Here is a 10,578-nt window from a genome sequence, read left to right on the forward strand (position 1 = left end):
GTGAAGAGGGGAACTAGTGGAGAAGACCCTGACTGTGATGGCTTCTGTAACTGAGGAGAGGTAAGTGAAAAGATGGATACAGTGTGAGAGCCAGAAGAATGCTGGGAGTTGTAGTTCTGCTCTCTTACACCACCTCACTGCTTGGTTGAGAGAGTGATGTTATTTACAAGGGACTGTATGTTAGGGCTGAAGGGAGGGGTGTTATTTACATGTGGACTGTATATTGAAGGGGCTGAAGGGAGGGGAGTGATGTTATTTACATGGGACTGTATGTTGGAGGGGCTGAAGGGAAGGGAGTGATATTATTTACATGGGACTGTATGCTGGAGGGGCTGAAGGACGGGGAGTGATGTTATTTACACGGGACTGTATCTTGGAGGAGAGTGATGTTATTTAGGTCATCTGACAGCAGTTTAAAGGGGTTCTGCAGTTTTTTTAAACTGATGATCTCTCCTTTAGATAGATCATCAGCATCTGATCGGAGGGGTCCGACACCCGGGACCCCTGCCAATCAGCTGCTTGAGAAGGCAGCGGCGTTGGCAGTAGTGCCGCGGCCTTCTCACTGTTTACCGCAGGCCGAGTGACGTCACGACTAGTATCAATGGCCTGGGCGGGGCTAAGCTCCATTCAAATGAACAGAGCATAGCCCTGCGGCCTGCAGAACCCCTTTAAATAGCAGCCATATATAACCAATTATAACCAATTGCAGTCTATGTGGCTGTTCACGCAGCTTTTTTTTTTTTTAAAGCTCTAGTACCGTATTTTTCGCCCCATAAGATGCACTTTTTTACCCCTAAAAGTGGGGGGGGAATGCCCCTGCGTCTTATGGGGCGAATGCTTCCATTTTACATGGCAGACTGCGATGTATGAGCCAGGAGAGAGGAGTGGCTGGAGTCCGGAACTAGGGGTGGGGCCCGGTGCAGTCACTGTACTCTTAAACCGGGCCCCGCCGCTCACCGAAGTATTTATAAACATGAATCCTTATCCTGTTATTAAGTTTAACTACACTGCGTGCAGAATTATTAGGCAAATGAGTATTTTGACCACATCATCCTCTTTATGCATGTTGTCTTACTCCAAGCTGTATAGGCTCGAAAGCCTACTACCAATTAAGCATATCAGGTGATGTGCATCTCTGTAATGAGAAGGGGTGTGGTCTAATGACATCAACACCCTATATTAGGTGTGCATAATTATTAGGCAACTTCCTTTCCTTTGGCAAAATGGGTCAAAAGAAGGACTTGACAGGCTCAGAAAAGTCAAAAATAGTGAGATATCTTGCAGAGGGATGCAGCACTCTTAAAATTGCAAAGCTTCTGAAGCGTGATCATCGAACAATCAAGCGTTTCATTCAAAATAGTCAACAGGGTCGCAAGAAGCGTGTGGAAAAACCAAGGCGCAAAATAACTGCCCATGAACTGAGAAAAGTCAAGCGTGCAGCTGCCAAGATGCCACTTGCCACCAGTTTGGCCATATTTCAGAGCTGCAACATCACTGGAGTGCCCAAAAGCACAAGGTGTGCAATACTCAGAGACATGGCCAAGGTAAGAAAGGCTGAAAGACGACCACCACTGAACAAGACACACAAGCTGAAACGTCAAGACTGGGCCAAGAAATATCTCAAGACTGATTTTTCTAAGGTTTTATGGACTGATGAAATGAGAGTGAGTCTTGATGGGCCAGATGGATGGGCCCGTGACTGGATTGGTAAAGGGCAGAGAGCTCCAGTCCGACTCAGACGCCAGCAAGGCTGAGGTGGAGTACTGGTTTGGGCTGGTATCATCAAAGATGAGCTTGTGGGGCCTTTTCGGGTTGAGGATGGAGTCAAGCTCAACTCCCAGTCCTACTGCCAGTTTCTGGAAGACACCTTCTTCAAGCAGTGGTACAGGAAGAAATCTGCATCCTTCAAGAAAAACATGATTTTCATGCAGGACAATGCTCCATCACACGCGTCCAAGTACTCCACAGCGTGGCTGGCAAGAAAGGGTATAAAAGAAGAAAATCTAATGACATGGCCTCCTTGTTCACCTGATCTGAACCCCATTGAGAACCTGTGGTCCATCATCAAATGTGAGATTTACAAGGAGGGAAAACAGTACACCTCTCTGAACAGTGTCTGGGAGGCTGTGGTTGCTGCTGCACGCAATGTTGATGGTGAACAGATCAAAACACTGACAGAATCCATGGATGGCAGGCTTTTGAGTGTCCTTGCAAAGAAAGGTGGCTATATTGGTCACTGATTTGTTTTTGTTTTGTTTTTGAATGTCAGAAATGTATATTTGTGAATGTTGAGATGTTATATTGGTTTCACTGGTAAAAATAAATAATTGAAATGGGTATATATTTGTTTTTTGTTAAGTTGCCTAATAATTATGCACAGTAATAGTCACCTGCGCACCCAGATATCCCCCTAAAATAGCTAAAACTAAAAACAAACTAAAAACTACTTCCAAAAATATTCAGCTTTGATATTAATGAGTTTTTTGGGTTCATTGAGAACATGGTTGTTGTTCAATAATAAAATTAATCCTCAAAAATACAACTTGCCTAATAATTCTGCACTCCCTGTAAAGCTGCGCTCTCCCCTGTTCCCCTGTATCAGTACAGCACTTACGAACAAGCTCCCATAGTAGGCAGAGCGGACGGCAGCAGTAACGTCACTCACTGACGTTGAGCGCCTGCTCCGCCCACTTTATGAGTGAAGCAGGCGGAGCAGACGCGCGACGTCAGTGAGTGACGTTACTGGTGCCGTCCGCTCTGCCTGCTATGGAAGCTTGTTCGTAAGTGCTGTGGGGATACAGGGGAACATGGGAGAGCGCAGCTTTAGTTAAACTTAATAACAGGATAAGGATTCATGTTTATAAATACTTCGGTGAGCAGAGGGCCGGTGTATTGGGGGACACTGTTATGAGGGGGATCTGTGGATGACATATAGCAGTGTCATCCACAGATCCTCCCCATAACAGTTCCATCCACAGATCCCCCACCCCATAACAATGCCATCCACAGATCCCCCCACCTCATAACAATGCAGTCCACAGATCTCCCACCCCATAGCAGTACCATCCACAGATCCCCCATAACAGTGCCACCCACAGATCCCCCATAACAGTGCCACCCACAGATCCCCCATAACAGTGCCACCCACAGATCCCCCATAACAGTGCCACCCCCAGATCCCCCATAACAGTGCCACCCACAGATCCCCCATAACAGTGCCACCCACAGATCCCCCATAACAGTGCCACCCACAGATCCCCCATAACAGCGCCATCCACAGATCCCCCATAACAGCGCCATCCACAGATCCCCCATAACAGCGCCATCCACAGATCCCCCATAACAGCGCCATCCACAGATCCCCCATAACAGCGCCATCCACAGATCCCCCATAACAGCGCCATCCACAGATCCCCCATAACAGCGCCATCCACAGATCCCCCATAACAGCGCCATCCACAGATCCCCCATAACAGCGCCATCCACTGATCCCCCATAACAGCGCCATCCACTGATCCCCCATAACAGCGCCATCCACTGATCCCCCATAACAGCGCCATCCACTGATCCCCCATAACAGCGCCATCCACTGATCCTCCATAACAGCGCCATCCACAGGTCCCCCATAACAGTGCCATCCACAGGTCCCCCATAACAGTGCCATCCACAGATCCCCCACATGACAGTGCGTCATCCACAGATCCCCATAATAGTGTCATGCACAGACCACCATTAATTCAAAACCCACCAAAAGCACACCTTTTGGTTAAAAATATTTTTTTTCTTATTTTCCTCCTCAAAAACCTAGGTGCGTCTTTTAGGCCGGTGCATCTTATAGGGCAAAAAATACGGTAAATAGCGGCCAACAAAAAATAGGACATGTCCTATTTTTGGCCGTGAAATCAATGGGGCCATTTTTAACAGCTGTCTAGAGAGGAGCATGCCCGTTTAACAGCTGATAAAAACAGATACAGTGGGGATAAATGATATTTCAGGAGTTAAAATAATTTTAAAAAATACTCACCTCATCCAAACAGGGACACAGACTCCTCATTGGGAAGCGAGTGTCCCCACGCTTGAAAGTGGATGAGGTATGTTTTTTTTTTTTGTCCCCAAAAAATTCTGTGGGCCATATTAATGCTGGAGGCCACTATGAGGGACATTATTAATGCTGGGGGTCAATATTTGGGCATTATTTACAATTTGGGCCATTATGGGGGTTTGGGATAAGCCAATGAAATTCATCCATTTTTAAACAGCCAGATCCAACACACAATGAAAGCGTCATTGCCCATGGCCTTTCCGCTGCCCCTTTCTTGCCACCTCACCTGGCATCGTTGGTGGTGCACCCCTGCCTGTGCCGTAGACACTCCATGCATTTCTATATGGTAACTCCATGAGGCACAAATTACTGTCCCCTGAAAGTGTGGAAAGCCCCATAATACAGCATGAAACATTTTTGTCCGGCAGATTAACGTGGAATAAATAGAAGGAAAGCTATGGCTGGCTTATTACAGACCCCTGCAGCACAGATATAATGCTTTTTGTTATTTTCCTCTGCATTATATTTGTTTCTTGCTATGTTTATACGGTTTCTACATAAACTGTAAACTAAACATCATGAACAATTTCTCAAAAATCCAATAAGAAAAAGCACTTTAACACTACAAACAAAGCAAACAGAGAAGCTTTGTACATATAAAAATTTAAAATCTATATGCAATATATTTAAAATGTATGGAAATGAAACTACAAAAAAAATAATAATACTGAGAGCAATACTAATTCCACCCTCCTCCTCCTCCTCCTCCTCCTACTAATATCTCCATATTTCCACCACTATTTGCACTACTACTTTTTTATGACTTAATAATAATATACTATTTTAATAATATAATAATAATATTTCCATTATTATTATTATTATTATAATACATACTATTTATGGTACTTTAATTGTTTAGGAGTAAAACATTGGCAGCAAAATTAGAATTTTTTTTCACAGACCCAAAATCTATTCTTTTTCAATTATCAATTAAATTGGAGACTCACAAACTACTCAGTGAACCGTAAAAACAGTGTAAGGGTGGGTTCAAATATGTGTTGTATATTTCGTTATACTGTTCCGTTATAACAGTCGACAGGACTTTTCTTTCGGTCTTACATAACGGAACAAGACGGAACCGTTATTTGTGCCCGCAGAACTTTATTAGGACGCAGCATAAACAGAATGCCCCTAAAGGCTTCCGTTTTGCATTCCGTTATATTCCGTTATACCTAATGGAATATACAGCGCATATTTGTGAACCCACCCTGAGGCCTCATGTACATGGAGCCGCTATATGTACAGAGCCTAGGTACAGAGTTCTATGGCAGCTAATTACTATCAAGTCATAGGCACTCTTTGTGCCGCCATATGGTGCCTCTGTATGAAACCATATCTAAGATATCCAGTGAAACATGGCAACATTTTTTTCTGTCATATTCAAGCAGAATCCAGAAAAAAACCCTCTCCATACCTCCTGAAAAATCGAAGATCTTCTGAGCTACAGCAAACGTCTAGAGGTGCCGTATTACAATGCCTGGCCACTGGCATTATTTTAAACTCTTGTTGACCATATATTATTATTTTTTGCTTCTCCATGTTTAAGCAGCCATTTATGTACATTTTGTTTGCATTGCAAATATAGAAAAACCTATTTTTTCATTGTGTTTTTTTATTTTATTGTTTACACAGTCCATATTTGACACGGAATAACCCGTTACATGAGTTGCTCGGGTTATTGTGGTCGTGCGGATACCTAATAAGTGTAGTATAAGTACGCACAATAAAATATAGTTTTATGAAACATAATGGCTTATTTATAAATATTTTTTGCAAGATTTTTAATTACATTTTTATAACTTTTTTTTTTTTATAATCCCATTACGGAATTACTGTCTTAAAAGGATTTTCTACCTGTATTAACACACTCCTGTATGCTAATACATTGTGCTCTGTGTCTTTATGGCGGAGGCTGCAGTTAGGGCAACACTGGTGCACCCTAACAATCAGGACTACTGAACTTACAGTCCAGGGGTCCTTTCTAGGTCCCCAAGGCTGACTGCAGAGGACTTACCCGGCCTTAGATCAGATCACTTAGACCAGGGATCAGCAACCTTCGGCACTCCAGCTGTGGTGAAACTACAACTCCCAGCATACAAACATGCTTGGCTGTTGTTGGAACTCCCATAGAAGTCGATGGAGCATGCTGGGAGTTGTAGTTTCACCACAGCTGAAGTGCCGGAGGTTGCTGACCTCTGACTTAGACCCAATAAGATTGGTGGAAATCCCCTTGGATCATGCTGTGGTCACAGACGGTGGCAATCAGAGGGTTAACGGTTGGGATCGGAGCTACCTCCCAATCCTGGCTGTAGAGCAAAAGGCTGCCCTGAGAAGCGGAGAAGCTAGTTACAGTTCACTGGTAGAGCAGCGCTCCCTCCAAAGCACTGACAGAGTGGGCGGTCATTAAGGGGTTAATGCTTTTTGCTATGCGCGTGTCAGCTTTGCAGCTGTAGTCAAATTAAGTTAAAATTAATAAAATGTATAATTTCCTAATCGTGCATTAGTTCTTACTGCAATTTTTCAGCCAGACCTGATTTTAGTGTAGTGTTTTTTTCTTCATTTTATCTCTTTTGGTTCCAATAGGCAAAAGAAATGTACAAAAGTATCTAAAATAATTACTTTTAGGACCAATTCTTTATATAAATGCCCCCGATAAGGAAACATTAATGCTCCAGCCCCCCCACACCCCCACCCCAAGATGTAAAGATAATAAGTTGTAGTCAAATGAATACAAATATTTCAAATGTAACATTTGACACTTACCTTCTTGTCCGGCTCCAGGAACGGGCAGGTTTGGACGGTGCAGTTGCAGCGAGTGTGCTGGCCTGTGCAGAGGCTGAGTGCTAGTAATGTCTGGGAACTTCCAGGGGGAATCCCCCAGCTCAGCTTCCTTATTTGTTATACATATCAACCAATTGCTTTCAGTGTCTTAACCCCGTCTGCTATGTCATTCTGGCCTATTCTTAGATATACCTACTTTTTTTTTCTTAGAATACCTAATGTTTTGAGATTTTTCTAAAATTCTGGCCGCACCGATAAGGCCGAATTACAGTATGGACCTGAGCTGAATGTTATTAACGAAGCTAAAGCTGAATGACGTCCCATTTAGTCATGACATTTCACAATTGCTTCCTCTTTCAAAGAGATTTTGCGTCTTTTTTTTTTTTTTTTTTTCCCCAGCAATAGTCGTTACAGATACAGCAAAGCTGAGTTTGTCGTGTGGCTCAATTCACGGTGATTTTGCAAAGCATGGGCCCGCCTGTGAACTTTCTGCCTTATCCTACCTCTGTGCTGTGAAAGCAGTGGTTCGATCACAAATTTAGCACTGCATCCAGTGGCGTAACTAGAAATGATTGAGCCCCACAGTAAATTTTTGAACACGCTACTCGTATCCCCCCCAGCAACCTGTTTGCAGCCCCCTCCTCCTGTGCAACCCCCACTCCTGTGGCTAGTCAAGATCGCTATCTCAGACCAGGCCCGGCGGCCGCTCCGTCTGTTTTCTACACGTGTATACCGTATGTCATGTCACTGTATATAATGTCATTTTATAATACTGAGTATAGATGGGTATGACAGGCACACTCTCATACGTTACTGCATGGAATAAATACAGAGACAATGATGGGGTTCAAAATTGTGTGTTTATTTGTATCTAAATATTAAAAGTTGTTTTATATAAAAACAGTTTTTATAAAAGCAATTTTTGGCAGATTTGTTGTTGGGGATGGGGAGTCTTCTTTCTTGAGTGGCTGTTCAATTGGGATGTGTAAAGATGTGGTGTTTATTTGTTGTAAAGGTTGGTTGGGGTGTAAGGTGTGTGGGCACTTGTGCCGGGTGGTTCTTGGTTGGGTATTAGGTGTGGTAGAACTTCGGTGCGGTTTGTGAACTTCAGTCAGGATATGTGCATATAAACACAAAAAAAAGGGGGGTTAGGCTTCCAATGTTTCCTCAGGATGTTTGTCCTGGTAGAGGAATTCGTAGAGGAATTCGTATGGCAGTCTTGTGATAGTCATAAAAAGTCATAAAAGTGGTTCTATGTGTTGGAAAAAACTTGCAATGTGAAAATAAAAATAAAAATACAATAAAAATAGAATTGGGAGTGATGTATACTTTCACTTTGAGTCGGTTAAAAAATGTTAAGTAGATCGTACTTTACCAATTTGCTGTGTTTTGTTCCGTTTGTCCGATCGCTTTCTTTGCCCTGCAAGGACCTACGAGGCGTCCCACGTGGTTAGTTGCGGGTGTGTTGTGGCGTCTCACGTGACAGGGTGGGGTAACACATCACTCCTGGCGGTGGTTGCGATTGGTCCCTAAGTTTCGGGCGGGATTTGGCTTTTGGAGTGTAGAATCGCAATTGGTTATCCGCTTTCTGGTTCTTTCTGATTGGTCTTAAGGTTTTCGAAAAGATAATTTGAACGATTTCCAAAAAAACTGATGTGGAAATTATATAAGAAAAAAGGGTGGAAATAGGAATAAATGTACCCTCGAGTTCCTTTACCATACATTGTATATACATTTATTCCTATTTCCACCTTTTTTTCTTATATAATTTCCACATCTGTTTTTTTGGAAATGGTTTGAATTATCTTTCGAAAACCTTAAAGAGGACCTTTCACCAGAATAAAACATCTAAACTAACTATACAGACATGTAGAGCGGCACCCAGGGATCTCCCTGCACTTACTGTTAGACCTGGGTGCCGCTCCGTTCTCCCGGTATAGCCTCCGGTATCTTCATAGTTAGGCTCCACCCAGGGGAACCTCCAGGCGTCTCTTTCTCCTATGCTGTAGCGCTGGCCAATCGCAGCGCTCAGCTCATAGCCTGAGAGTTTTTTTTCTCTCTCAGGCTATGAGCTGAGCGCTGCGATTGGCCAGCGCTACAGCATAGGAGAAAGAGACCGCGGCAGGTTCCCCTGGGTGGAGCCTAACTATGAAGATACCGGAGGCTATACCGGGAGAACGGAGCGGCACCCAGGTCTAACAGTAAGTGCAGGGAGATCCCTGGGTGCCGCTCTACGCGTCTGTATAGCTAGTTTAGATGTTTTATTCTGGTGAAAGGTCCTCTTTAAGACCAATCAGAAAGAACCAGAAAGCGGATAACCAATTGCGATTCTACACTCCAAAAGCGAAATCCCGCCCGAAACTTACGGACCAATCGCAACCACCGCCAGGAGTGATGTGTTACCCCACCCTGTCACGTGAGACGCCACAACACACCCGCAACGGACCACGTGGGACGCCTCGTAGGTCCTTGCAGGGCAAAGAAAGCGATCGGACGAACGGTACAAAACACAGCAAATTGGTAAAGTACGATCTACTTAACATTTTTTAACCGACTCAAAGTGAAAGCATACATCACTCCCAATTCTATTTTTCTATTTTTATTGTATTTTTATTTTTATTTTCACTTTTCACATTGCAAGTTTTTTCCAACACATGGAACCACTTTTATGACTTTTTATGACTATCACAAGACTGCCATACGAATTCCTCTACGAATTCCTCTACCAGGACAAACATCCTGAGGAAACATTGGAAGCCTAAGGCCTCCTGCACACGAACGTATTTTTTTGCGGTCCGCAAAAACGGGTCCCGTTTTTCCGTGATCCGTGACCGTTTTTTCGTCCGTGGGTCTTCCTTGATTTTTGGAGGATCCACGGACATGAAAAAAAAGTCGTTTTGGTGTCCGCCTGGCCGTGCGGAGCCAAACGGATCCGTCCTGAATTACAATGCAAGTCAATGGGGACGGATCCGTTTGACGTTGACACAATATGGTGCCATTTCAAACGGATCCGTCCCCATTGACTTTCAATGTAAAGTCTGGAGTCCCTTTTATACCATCGGATCGGAGTTTTCTCCAATCCGATGGTATATTTTAACTTGAAGCGTCCCCATCACCATGGGAACGCCTCTATGTTAGAATATACTGTCGGATATGAGTTAGATCGTGAAACCTCATTTCCGACAGTATATTCTAACACAGAGGCGTTCCCATGGTGATGGGGACGCTTCTAGTTAGAATATACTACAAACTGTGTACATGACTGCCCCCTGCTGCCTAGCAGCATCCGATCTCTTACAGGGGGCTGTGATCAGCACAATTAACCCTTCAGGTGCCGCACCTGAAGGGGTTAATTGTGCTATCATATCCCCCTGTAAGAGATCAGGGCTGCCAGGCAGCAGGGGGCAGACCCCCCCCCCTCCCCAGTTTGAATATCATTGGTGGCCAGTGCGGCCCCCCCCCCTTCCTCCCTCTATTGTAATAATTCCTTGGTGGCACAGTGTGCGCCCCCCTTCCTCCCTCTATTGTAATAATTCCTTGGTGGCACAGTGTGCGCCCCCCCCCCTTCCTCCCTCTATTGTAATCGTTGGTGGCACAGTGTGCGCCCCCCATTGGCCCCCCTCCCTCTATAGCATTAACAACATTGGTGGCCATTGTGCGGCCTCCCATCTCCCCCCCCCCCCCCCGATCAT

At 44.3% G+C, this 10,578-nt stretch overlaps 1 protein-coding gene across 2 annotated transcripts in view; it reads right to left on the bottom strand.

Annotated features, from left to right (window-relative positions):
* TANK (TRAF family member associated NFKB activator) overlaps positions 1–6,964 on the bottom strand; it is a 96,779-nt gene extending 89,815 nt beyond the window's left edge. Inside the window, exon 1 of one of the 2 annotated variants that reach the window (XM_040440024.1) lies at positions 6,869–6,964. The gene's annotated coding sequence lies outside the window, so the exon portion shown is untranslated. The remainder of the gene's footprint in view (positions 1–6,868) is intronic. The other variant, XM_040440031.1, reaches the window with a different exon arrangement.
* Between the last annotated feature and the right edge of the window lie 3,614 nt (positions 6,965–10,578).

The sequence above is a fragment of the Bufo bufo genome, chromosome 7 (assembly GCF_905171765.1).
Source record: "Bufo bufo chromosome 7, aBufBuf1.1, whole genome shotgun sequence".
Lineage (NCBI taxonomy): Eukaryota > Metazoa > Chordata > Amphibia > Anura > Bufonidae > Bufo > Bufo bufo.